Genomic DNA, 13,124 nt, shown 5'->3' on the forward strand with positions numbered 1-13,124 from the left:
AGCAAACTGCAAAGCTTAGCAAAGCTTAGAAAGACTTAAAGGAAGGTAAGGAATCCTTTAACAAGCAGTAGTTTGTGCAGGCATGAGGATCATGGAGATTTGCTTTAGCCAAGGACAAATGTAGGAAAAAAGGAAATAAAATGACAAAAACTGCCAAAATGTTACTCAATCTCTTGTAATTTGGGGATTTGACTTTCAAAATATCAGGTCAGTTGAAAAATGTTTTTTTTCCTCCAAGAATCGTAGACGGAACCACAGCAAAAAAACAATGAATAGAGGTTAATTCTAGAATTTGGATACAAATCAGGATGTGGTGAGGCCTGTTCATAGGTCTTGAGTGCTGATGTTCTCTGATTACATTAGGATCTCCTATTACATGTAGGGTATTGAAGTAGCTACCATGTAAGGATTGTGCAACGACTTGTGTCAAATGACCTTGGAGTTCTTCATGTCATTCCTGTAAGTCCTGGGTCAAAAACTTCCGTTGTCCTATTTGGCAGTTGGTAGAAACAGCTTGAAGGGACACTTCTGTTGCCAATTTGGCCTTCTCTACTGCAATAGGTGGACAAGTTTCTTTGAGAAGAATGCCTGTGGCATAGTTTGATACCTGCTCAATTTACATGAACATATTGAAAGAGGTATAAGGAAGTCACAAGTGACAGTCTTTCAGAGAAGTTTCAAGAAGCTTCAGCAGTTCCTAGGAGTCTCTAGCTTTCACTGCTTAATCAGAGAAAGTAGTGGTAACATGATTATGGGTCCAGGCACAAATTATCTTCCTTGTTCTGAGTCTACTAATAAAGAAGATAAGGATTAAAAATCATTCTGCGATTTACCTTGTCTGTCGTTTTCCATCAGGGTAATTTCAGAATTAGGCACAGTAACTAAAAAGTAATACCGTTTTCAGAGATCAAATTTTGTTGAGGATAAGTCCTTTCCTATTGAATGCTGAGACTGTTAGCTTAATTAGCAATTCTGTTAATAAAAGAATATTTTTGTTTTATGCAAAATGCTTCCTGCCTCTTCACCAAAATATCTCAAGAGCTTCTGAAAACAAGTACAAGGAAATATGCAGGAACTTGTTGGTTTAGGAACAAGAGAGAATAAAGGTAGGACTACAAGTTAGCAAAAACTGAACTTTGTTGCTGGTTGATGAAAAATAATGCTGCTTCTACAGAAAATGAACAGAGGGCTCTGCCCTTTAGTTCATACAACTTCTATTGCAAAGATTCTGTCTTTATACTTGCAATGCTTTTAGCTCTGTAGTATCTGAGTGTTTCATCATGGTAATAAATTTATCCCTGCAACCCCCCCTTGACAAGGAGACTTTGTATTATTCCTGTTTTACAGATATGACAGTTTACGTGATCTAGCCCCAAATCACACAGTGTATATAAGAGAGATCAAGCAGTAACTCTCGAGTGCTATGCCATAAATCATTCTACTTTTCCACAACTCAAAAAAATTTTACTTGGAAGACACTGTAATAGCAAAAAGTGGTTCTTGAAAAAAGACCATAATTTGTCTTAGAAGCCAAATTCTCTCTCTTCCTCTCTAGCTAGCTATCTGTCTATCATCTATCTATCAGATATTCTCAGTTCCTCCTGTCTCTTATGTGAAACCAAAATTAAAACCTGATCTACGAAGAACAACTCACCGGGTTTTTCTTTCCTCTGGTAACTTTGTAGGCAAATTTCTAAGGACCATATAGAGAATAAATTCACATGCAGAGAAATGAATTTTGATTACACATGGATTAAAGAATTAGAACCAAGTTAATGCCAGGAACGTGAATTCATAAAAATAAGTCTGTATTTGTAGGTCTGACTGCACTATCTGAGAAAGCTGAATATCAAACTGAAAAGCAACTGTGTGGATGCTATATGCTAGAGATTTTGTGGTCTGAACCACACATTATAATGAGTTGGGAAGAGCAAATATCAAGTATTCAAAGACTTAGCAAATTGAAAGGCCCCTCTCAGTAAAAAGGTAAGAAATCACCAAGTGGAGAAATGGGAGTGGTACTAGAGAGTCATATATTAATTCTAGTGTTATTTTAGTTGTACACCAGTGATGGAAAACATATGGAAATCAAAGAAAATAAGACTGGAAAGAGTCTTCAGAGACCACCACTTCCAACCAAAATTCAAGACTTTCATGCCACTCCCATTAGCTACTGCCCAACTTGCCCTTAATATGGACAAATCCTCAGCCTCTTTGGACAGCCTGCTTTGGCAATGCAGGAGGATCATAATTCTTTGTCCTTTTTAAAGTCAATGTGGAAAATAGATTATTCCCCTCCTGCTGTTTTTTCTGTATCTGAAGACTGTTAGTCCTTCAGTTGTTCTCATTTCTAAACTGAGTACTGCTGATTGTCACCTTCTTCACATAGGTCATGTCTCTAGACATTTTTGTTTTCTAGCCATATTTTTTATTTCTCCTCCAGGCTTTGTTCACTTGCTCCACAATTGTCTGAAAAGAGGAGGAAAGAGGATGAAGAAGGGAAATCCCTAAATTTCCCCAATACAGGCAAAACTTCGAGGTGAAGTAAAACCGACTAAAAATACTTTGTGCATCTTCCTGCTCATAGAGACATTGTTTGCCCTTTTCACACTGTTGACACTGTTGAATCACATCTGATTGTCATCTTTTGTAAGGCCTAAATCTTTTTCTTCTAAATTGCTTCCTAGACTTCACCTTGGACTGGCACAGTTGATTGTCCTTGGCAAGATTTCTAGACTAGGTTGGTTGCCTCTGGTTTTCTTTTCTCAGAATATGTTTCTCAAATTTGCCAGGATGGTTTTGCATTCTTATACTGTCTTTAAGTGCACTGCGCATCCCTCCCAGCTATAAGCATGGCAAATTAGGCCTTGTGAGGTCTGTTATATAAGTAATAGCAAAACAATTTATAAAGAAAAGCATAGTGTTATTTCATTGGACATTGTTTTTCTCATCTGTGAGAATAAATTAAATAAATAAATGTGGGACTTGTGCAACCCCAACATTAACTGCATGGTCTCTGTCCATAATATTATACTCCAGCATGTGTCACCTGCATCCAGACTCTGTCCGTATTGGAATTGACTCTGTATTAGCTACTGAACAGTATCTGGGGATCATCTGAGGCTGATCTTTAGTCCAACCTAGAACTGTGTGAGAACAATGTAATTGGGTAATCAAGTTCCATTGCCTGGGAACCTCCCCTGGTTTTCTGTTTAATTTAATAGTATTGACTTTGCCAGTGTTAGCAGACAAATCTAAATGAAGCAAATTTGACATTTGGAACCTGATGGCATGGTCTCTGTTGTATGCAGGCTCTAAGCATACCCACTCATGTTTGACAATAAGAGTCATTAAGATAAGAAGTGTTCCTATTTGGCAGTGTAAAGCATATGTCTACCTACCTACCTTTGGCTGAAAAACAGTAAATTACGGGTTAGGATTAATCTGATCCAAAACTTTTCTGAGTGAATGAGTTAAAAATAGGCAAAAATAGGCAGAAAATTATAATGAGTACTTCTGCAGCTGAATGGCTCACTGATCCCAAACCCAGCACCTATACAACACGTTGTTAGTATGCCCGTAAACTGGTCTCTCAGAAGAGTCTATACAAAGAAAAAACTGAATTCCCAATGCCAGTGAGAAAGAATGGTTTATGTTCCAGTATATCTGGGTGGGTATCTTGTTCCCTGCGCTAATTATTGCTGAAATATTACATTATTCTTTGTCAGTTAAAGGATAGCATATTTCTTCTTTCCCTTGTGCCCAATCATTCATCAATGAATTAAATGAAGTACAAGATTGGGCATGAACTTTTGACGCTGTATTTGGCATCAACAGAGCAGTTCAGTAATCTCTAGTGCTGCCATTTGTTGGTTTGTTAGAGACAGAGGAATGCTCTGTTTGTCCAAGTTCTTGTACTAGAGCCTATCCTAGGACATTTCAGCTTATGCAAGTACACGTAAGCAGGCTGGACAAGTCAGCATTTGATAAAAGTATTTGTGTGCTATCCAAAATTATTTAGCATCTACCTGCCCTTGTGGTGCCCAAGGCCAAACGTTAGATTCAGAAAATAATATTCATCAACCATGAAACCTTGAATATTCATAAGAGTACTGGGAAGGCTTCAAATTTTTTCCCTTAACCTTATCTAGAAACTACCACGGCTGTATACCACAATATTTGTTACAGATAACTTGAACAGGTTGAGAATGGTGCACAACGGAGCAGAAGCTTCTTTTACAACCAGGAGTGTAAGTGGAACATCACAGCTGTTAATGCTTTGACTATCTCATGAAGGACAGAAACATGAAAATAAATGGCTCTGAAAAAATCTTAGGGGTGGCAGAGGACAAAAAGCACCATGTTCCCAGCTGTATTCATGTGTTAGCTCTCTAGGGCTGTCTGGGAGTGCTGATAAATTTCACCTCTTTCACACATTGGAGGCAATTGTAATAGGCATTTGTTAACTCCTCACCCCCATGCTTTACAGCAAGACTTTTCAGTGATGTCTGCTTAGATAACATTTTATTCCCCTTCTGCACATTCTTTCTTCCTAGAGACCTAGCTGAAGAGTTTTGTTGCTGAGCGATCTGCTAGGATTCCACAGTAGGAATACCCAGCAGTGTGCTTCATATTTTTGGCTCTTACTGAAATACTCTTTCCATTGTGATATTCATTCTAGTTTTGGCTCAATTCAAAGTTCTAGATAAAAAAGGGAGCAAGGAGAGACTGGAAGAACCCAGTTCTTCCACAGTTCAGTGAGGGAAAGAATAAAGTCTTCAAGTGATTGGTAGTGCAGTTCCAGAAAGTTCCAGAATGAAGATCTACTTACCTGCAACCTGTGGGTGATACCTAACTCCTGGTTATTTCCTAGAATTGGATTGACATTCACTTCCTTCTCCATCTTAAGTATTCTGTGATATAGAAACTTATAGAAAGCAGAAAGAAACCATAAGAATAATGCAGCAAAATATCCAAACAAAAGCTATAGGATGAGCAGTAAAACAACTACATCTACAGAGAACATCCAAGCCTGCTATGATGTTCATACTTTTCTCCATATGTGCTGTTTTTTTAGACCACTCTACCACCATTTTTTGTCTTTATGTTCATCTAAAGACATTTTTTCAAAGATGTGTTTTGGTTTCTTTCCCAGTGGAAAACTGTGTTTTCTCTACACTTCTGCTGTTTACCTGCAAAATAATCAAGAGACAGGAACATATCGGAGGAGATTCACATAACGAAAAGTGTGACTCAGATTTTAAAGGAAATAAGCAATTATATATACCATAATAATGGGCCTTTTTTCTTTCTTCCGTGCTGTTGCTCACGCATGAATACTTTTGCAGAGGATGGTTTGGAATCTTTGCAAAAGATAAGAAAATGTTCAAGTTAAGAAAGGTTTTTTGACCAGATTGAGCTTCATGTAAGATTTTCAAACTATGCATTACATTCATTGTGTTAGTAAATATGTGTTAGCAGCTGCTTTAATGCAGTCAGTAGGGCAGAATCAGCTATGTGCACATAAGAACTCATTGGCAGCTTGATTTGTTTCCCAGGTGATGTTTCATTTGTTTATTGTTATTTTCAGAATGAAAAAAACATCCAAACAGACAGAAGTTTCAGTACATTCTTGAAGAGAATTGTAAGTGATACCTGAGGCATGAAAAGTTTACTTTAATCTGGAACGTTGGTTTTGATAGACTGATTGGATGCTGCTTGCTTTTCTATTCTAAACTCCCAGAGCTACTTCAATGCACAATAAGGAGGAGAGATATCTCAACACTGTAGCTATAGACAGCATAGCAAGCAAAGTGCAAGTGCTTGGGAACATGTTTTAGTTGTCATTTGTAAACAACAATAACTAAGTATAATAATGTATAGAACAAGAACAAGGAACAAATTAAATATAGGTTAGCCATGAGTCAGTTTTTTGCTTCTACTTTACTGCATATTGATAGAATCAAATGAAATAAAGGAAACGTAAATGGGTTCCTCTCTTAACTTCAGGTCTCATCTTTTGTATACAGGTAGTATGGCCATGAATTTTTTTTGCAAAACTCTGAAGATGCTTGCAAACTACTGCAAAATATGAAAGCACAGGCAAATGTAAGATGCTAAAACAATGAATAAGCACAAAGAAAACTCTTTTCCAAGTAGTAGCAGCTAAAACTGCTTCTGTACAGGCGTAAATTTTCATATCCCATTGACAAGTATATGTTGATAGCACGACAAGCAAGTGGAAAGGCAGAGAGAGAGAAGGGGTATTAACTCGTGCAGAAGTATAGGAAAACTGGAGTTGTATGTGGAGACAGCGTTTGGATTACATTGTAATGGTGCTTATGCAATGCCTTCTAAGTCTAGATAGGTTTTCTTTGCTCATAAGATTTCTTCTTATTTGCTATGTTTTACCCAGGCTTGAATGGCAAGGATTACTGAATTTGTTTTTTGTTTATATTTGTTTCCACTTTGTCTAGCATATGAAATATGGTCCATACTACAGGTTTATCAGTGTCTCATCTTCTCAGCCATTTCATGATATTGGTAGTATCTTCTCTTGTTTTTAGTGGATTGATACAAATGTTGAGGTCTAGGGAGAGGATGGAAATATGCCAAATATTTCCTTCTATTATGTTGAGTGTTTTGTGGCGTGGCGTCTTTTGGAGTTGAATAAGATGAATTTTCAGTGTCCCATGTTGTCTCTGGCATGCAGCAACCTCTCAACCTCTCACATCTCTAGTGGGTGCCTCTGGTGGCACTCTCTGCTGTACAGTGATGAGATGCCATCTTATGGACGAAGGCACAAGCCTAAGACACATTCAGATCATCCTCACTGAGATTTTGCATCTGGTAAGTCAGACAAGAATGCCCATGTGAAAGGATGCTGCATCCAGAACTCCTGGGATGCATCCTGTCTGTGTCTCATTGCCAGTGACAAACGAGTGTATCCCCTAAGCTCTATTTCCTTTCCTCCCTCCATAAAGAAAAAAAGACATGAATTTAGCCCCTGCAAAAGTCAGTTAAGGAGAAGTGATTTGCTGTTTACAAAAAATTATAATTCTTTGTAGGCAATTTTGTGGTGAAAAACTTTTTTCAGCTCTATGCTAATACACTCACAAAAATTTTGGAGCCAGACAAATGCATATGAGTCTAGACTGCCAGTGTGTTTTCCCTTTATATCTATCTCATTTCTACATAGAGGCTATTCAAATAGGAACTATGTGTGTATGCATATGCAGTGCTGCAACACGTTTGTATTTCCCTCGTCATACGTTTTCACTCTAAGACACTTCATCAATATTCAGGGCAGCGGTATGCAACCCTGGAGCTCCAGAGGATTTTGTCTGAACTGAAGAGGAAAATCTAAAGCATTCTTTCTCTTGGGAGCAGCAAGCAGAGAGAAAGGCAACAGAGGGGCCAGCTTGCCAATACATTTTTAGATAAACCAATTGCTGCTGTATGCTTACAGACAGTAATTAATCCTGTCCTGGGGACTTGAATTTGTTGCCTTTTGGAAGAGCTAGGAAAAACATTACCCTTGGTCAGTGAACTGGAGTAGGCCATGGGTTTGTCAAGTTAGGTTATTTCATTATTTGCTTCTCCAGAATGGATTGTAGGCCCTAAAGAAGAAAATAGAAATGTGGATTATGAGAATTAGATTTAAACAGCCATAAGTCATTATCCCATGACAGGTATCTGATTCCTGCCTGGCTCAGCAGTGTGCTGTGAGTGAGGGAGTTCCTTTCAAAGGCTGGGGAATGGGAGTGGACAAATTTCTTTCTCTGCATCAGGGTAGGTGTTGGGTGTGTCAGTGTATTTTGCATGAATAGCCTCAGAAAGCTGCTGCAGATAAGCCTGCATATCAGAAAGTACAACCAGTATGTTTTATACAGATTTGTAATTGTTTGCACATTGAACCAGAAAGAGAAAGAGAAACCAGTTTTTGTATTAAAATCTGTGGGAAAACTACTGCTTACAAGCCTTCTCATATTGTTCTAATGCTTTGATAATTCTAAGCTTTTGATCACTGCAGCAGCTAAAATACTTTGGCTGGTCCTTTTTTTTTTTTTTTAGTTCATTTATTTATTTTATTAACCTAGATTACTGATTTTTGTCCAGGGCCAGCTTTAAATGCTGTCACCACATGTAGGTGTGTATGTATCAGCTGGTCCAATGTAGTGAGCACTCTGCTCAGGCGTGGTATGGTTGTTGTTTCTACATGGTACATATTTTCTCTCTTATTGCTATTTTCAAGAGTCAGGAATAAAGTTAAGTGTACAAAATAGCTTGGTATATCACTTTGCTGGAGAGATTTGATTAAAGGACAATATTAACCTGTAATGATTCTGTTAAGTTTATTAGCCTGTTGTGACGCTAATTTGAAGCTAATTGTTTTTCTCCTAATAGTTTTGAATAAATTGGTGAGCCAAAATTTGGCACTGTGCCCTTTAATGTCATGGTCTTTCCTTTCTACTTTTCTAATCTGCAATTCTGATAAATGTAATTAACTTCATTTTGGAAGCATCCAATTTATTTTAAGCATGTTTAAATTGAGAATAACTTACATTTGTTAAAAGGTATTAAATTCCTTAAAGGTGAATATTGTAAGAGTTTGCTTAAATACCAAAAGCATTAAAAAGAAAATTCCTGCAGGTTCTTTTTTAATACTCGATCTAGTGGCTGCCAACTCTGCCTGTGGCAGGGAGGTTGGAACTTGATGATCCTTGAGGTCCCTTCCAACTCAAGCCATTCTATGATTCTATGATTCTCATAGACATTGAAATGCCATGAATCACATATCCCCTCAAATAGATTGTTCTGTTGCAAGACCCCACCTGTGGCCAGCTAAAGGGAGAAACTTGCCAGATAAGAACAGGCTGATAAGAATAATAAATCCCTCCAAAGAAAGCCTTTCAAGATAATTCAGGAAGATTATTTGTATTATAAATGCTCCTGAATTCACTCTGTGGCTTGTCTCCATCTCTGTTACTTTGAGTTAGACCAATTTGACTGGATTGCACTATGAAGAGAGTTCTAATCTACAGGCAAATCAGTTAAGAATGGCTCTGGGATATTTTCTCCAAAGCTTTAAGAGCTGGTTTCCACATGCCTGTGGATCATTAGAATTAAGGTACACTGGCTCAATTCCACAATTTCTGGTATCTATATACCTGGTACTTTAACAGCAATGGTTTTCCATAGTGATAGAAAAAGAGTGGGCTTTGTCCACTGTCATTCACAACAAAAGAAACATAAAATAATGGAATAGTTTCTTCCAAAAACTGAGTTCAATTAATTTTATAATCATCATTTTAGGTCAACAACAAGAATATGAATCATCATTCTCAGCTTCAAAATATCCAAAATCAAATTATTTCCAGTATCAGTTTTTGAGTTTGTGTATTGCTATTACTTGTGTATCTCAGCATCACCTGTATAATGTTAGGAGTAAATCTTATGAAATTTTTATATTTGAACAATTTAAAAAAATAAATAAAAAAGCCAAGCAATTAAAAATGTGGAATTACGTTATTATTCATTACTTCCTAAATAAATATTGCTTGAGTTCTCTACATTTTCCCTGGAAAGTTAAGTTTTTCCAAACAATAACAAATGCATACCTTCAACTTTCCACCCTATATGGGTTGATTGACCACTTATTAGGTATTTTGTCCCACTCTTTCTAAGAATGCTTAGAAACTCTATGTTAATATCAAACTGATTGTAAGGTGACATAGTCAACTTCTCTGCAAGATGTAGGACTATACTACCAAGAAATATGACACTTTAATTACTACTGTGCTTTGCTGTGTTAAAGAAGGCATCAGTTCATTCAGAAAGCGAGCATCTCAATGTATGTTAACATTAGTTAACAAGTTTCTGAACCTTAGTTATAACATGCTTTTGACTTATATATGAAGCAGTACAGAGTAGATATTAGAAGAAGTTAATTTCTATATTCATTATAAGTAAATAATTCTAAGAATTACTAAGAACAAAAATATAGCCATCTTCACTAGTGTAACACTTTAAACCTGACAGTGAATAAAATACTGTATGGAGACAAGTAAGGAACATAGAAGTACAGATAGAAAATATGGTGTGGAGAAGTGTATGCAGCATGTGATTGATTGAAACACGCACAATGTTAGGGGGTGGCATATATTTTTAAGCTATAAAATGGCCTAGATGAAGTATATATGTGTTTATAGTCTTCCATCTGGCATGTGTTACATGGCTAGCTTTGTTTAAAGAAACTCTACTGCCCTTGTGTTAAGCCAAGTCCCTCCCTGTTACTAAGTTCTGTAGTTCATAAAAAGGCAACCTACATGCTGTCAGTTCAAGTATTCTGAGAAATGTCTTCCAAAATGTCAGCAGTTCACTGCCCTTGCTCTAATGCCACCCGCACAGGGAAAATCTTTCCCCATTTGTCTGGGCATGCCTGCATCTAGTTGTCATCTACTGGCACTGTGGTCAGGTCATCAGAGATGTCATCCCAGAACACATGCCCTCATCTGCCTGGTGTGGATTTTCTCTTTGATTTTATTATGTTTGTCTGAGAACAGTCATTAAGAGCAATATTAATTCTAACTTGAGGCTTCAACTTGGCTGTAAAAGTTTTCTGTACTGTGTGGCTCTAGTTGATTCAAAACAATACTACATCAAAACTATTATTTCCCTCTTGTACTTACTTCCCACTGTACTGGTTTTATGAACTGAGTATGAAACCCAGATATTGAAAGATGATACATTTCTTGATATTGTCATTAACAACTTGCTTCTTCATTTCTTGAATCACTGCCTGTAATCAAAATTAACACATCTTTTCTATGCCTGCATATGACTGTCTATTGCAAGAAGTCTTGCACACTGACAGATATGTTCCTTCAAGTCCTGATTTCAAATTGCCATATGCTCTCTTTCAAGTGCAGAAAAGTAAGTTCTATAATAAGATTGTTAGCACCAAATTAGTCTCTAAGGGAATTATTAATATTTATAACTGTTTGTGTTTTCTGGAGAACTTTAGCTGTTGGGAGAATAAGGGGTTGAAAGGTTACATTTTTCTTCATCTCTCCTGGCCTAACTGGTGGATGAAGCATATAATTTATGATTCAACCAGATATGGACTTAGACCTTTTCTATAACCATCCCCTCTTGAGAGAGGTTTGGGACAGCCCACACAGTTATTTTTGTCAACTTCTCTACTCTTTAAAATTCTGTTTTTAAAAGTTCTGTAGATAAAGGCTTTCAAAACACTAATAAGCAGTAAGCAGTTCACCTTTAAAGCTTCATACAAACACGACCTAACATGAATGAAGAGGAGGAATTAAAATCTTGACATTTCAGATCTACCCTAAACTCCTCTCAACTGTATTTTTTTAATATAAAGCAGAAAAAAAAAGGGAAGGGAAGGAGGGGAGGGAGGGCATTTAGCAGCTCTGATGGGTTAAAGCACTTCTGAATTCAGAACAATTTACCAGGCAAAATTAATATTTATGGTATGAAAGTAATCTTTGGCACACTGTTGAATATTCTGCCACTGCGCTCAGTAGTGCCAACTTGGGACTTTATGTAAGCATGTGAATAAGGATAGAAATCATACCACTAACTTTCCTGGGATCTGAAACAAGTCCATAAACCTTAGACTGTTTTTTTAAAAAATACCTAAATAAGATGCAATCCTTCCTTATTTACCTGAAATTGAAAGATAGCTCTTTTGAAAATGTTATCCACAATAAACTTTCCTTTACTCCTCTACACCAGAACAACACGGTCATTCATAGTCTGTGCTGTCAGTCATTTGTATACCATTTTCATGTTCTGTTTTACAAAACAATTTATATAATTAAGCTAAATAATACCTTAAGGCTTGAATACACAATCTGGGAGCAGGTCTGAACTAGAAGTTTTGCTCTAGTATCTCTTCTTTTCATAAGCAGTAAACTTGCAGTGTCCTCATATGCCACTGAGCAAGTTGTTTGCTCATCTGGCGTGCCTCCCTAAACTTCAGGACACTGAAAACATTACTCCTGCTTCCCTATCTCTGAGTAGATTCCCAAAGCCCCTCTGTTTCACCTGTCCCTGGTCAGTAGGCAGAGCAATGTGTCTGTCTATTCCCATCTCCAAAACGACTCATTTAAACAGAACTTTATTTTTTTCGTCATGATTGCCACCAAGCAGAAGAACACAAACAAGCAAAATTTCACACATCTGTGAATTAACATTATTATTTGTTTGCAAGTTTTATCATAAGTATCCCTCTCTTGTTCTGCTGCCTCCAAGCTAGAGGAGACAGGGAACTCCTGTACAACTCTCTTGGCCACTCTCTCTCAGAAATGTGTTAACTTCTGCTTACTTCTTCTTCCATTCTTCTCAGTTGTTCTCTTTTTATAGTGCAGCATTCCCTTTGATCACGAGTTTGGCCTTGGAAGAAACTAGTCTTATGTACCTAAAAAAAGCTGAGTGAGGTGATGCCTCTTGTCACAACATTCCCTTGCATTTGCAAGAGAAATAAAGAGAATATTTTAAATATTCTCAGGTATGAATGCACACGCTGTATCTTCTATTTCACAGTTATTTCTTATGCTTGTGCTATTAATCCATACTAACTGCAATGTAACTCACTCCTCTTTTGTGAACCTTAGGGTAATACTTTAGGCATGTGTACTATCTATGTGTAAAATCAGCCTTTCTCTGCTGTTGACCTGTGATCATTCTCTGATTCAAATCTCTTGGGTGAAATCTCTTGGGTGAAAGGCCATCAGTAGTTCTACAAGTCAAGTATTTTTTATCCCTAAAAAATTCTATCCCCAGTGTGCTTCCTTGGAAAAGTTTTGTATGTATTTTGCATAGCCAGAATGCTTTAACTGTCTTGTCTTTCTCCTAAATGGAACTGTTCTATATCCTTACATTGTCTTATAGGCTTCAAGTCAGTCCTGGATTTCTGCAGTGTTGTTTGAATTGGTTCTGCCTCTGGCGGACCTTGTCTCCAGGATACACTGTACACATTCTTTGTGCAGCTTCAAATGTCTTCACCAAATGGCTGACTCATGGCAGCCTTCCAGATGGCTTGCACTGTCACATTTTTCTCATAAGAGATGGGATTTTACAATTTTTTTTTATTT

General features: G+C 37.2%; 2 long non-coding RNA genes across 3 annotated transcripts in view; one reads left to right on the forward strand and one right to left on the reverse strand.

Moving 5' to 3' along the window:
* LOC104914849 overlaps positions 1 to 4,800 on the forward strand; it is a 58,723-nt gene extending 53,923 nt beyond the window's left edge. The window contains exon 3 of the long non-coding RNA XR_796154.3: positions 2,444 to 4,800. This is a non-coding gene — a long non-coding RNA (uncharacterized LOC104914849). The remainder of the gene's footprint in view (positions 1 to 2,443) is intronic.
* The window catches only part of LOC109363890, a 21,657-nt gene extending 8,665 nt beyond the window's left edge, over positions 1 to 12,992 (reverse strand). The window contains exons 1-4 of one of the 2 annotated variants that reach the window (XR_004162165.1): positions 12,910 to 12,992; positions 7,536 to 7,619; positions 5,288 to 5,363; positions 4,832 to 4,927 (exon numbers count right to left, since the gene is read on the reverse strand). This is a non-coding gene — a long non-coding RNA (uncharacterized LOC109363890). Of the gene's footprint in view, positions 1 to 4,831; positions 4,928 to 4,954; positions 5,193 to 5,287; positions 5,364 to 7,535; positions 7,620 to 12,909 lie in introns of those variants that run through there. The other variant, XR_004162164.1, reaches the window with a different exon arrangement.
* Between the last annotated feature and the right edge of the window lie 132 nt (positions 12,993 to 13,124).

Source organism: Meleagris gallopavo, chromosome Z (assembly GCF_000146605.3).
Source record: "Meleagris gallopavo isolate NT-WF06-2002-E0010 breed Aviagen turkey brand Nicholas breeding stock chromosome Z, Turkey_5.1, whole genome shotgun sequence".
NCBI lineage: Eukaryota > Metazoa > Chordata > Aves > Galliformes > Phasianidae > Meleagris > Meleagris gallopavo.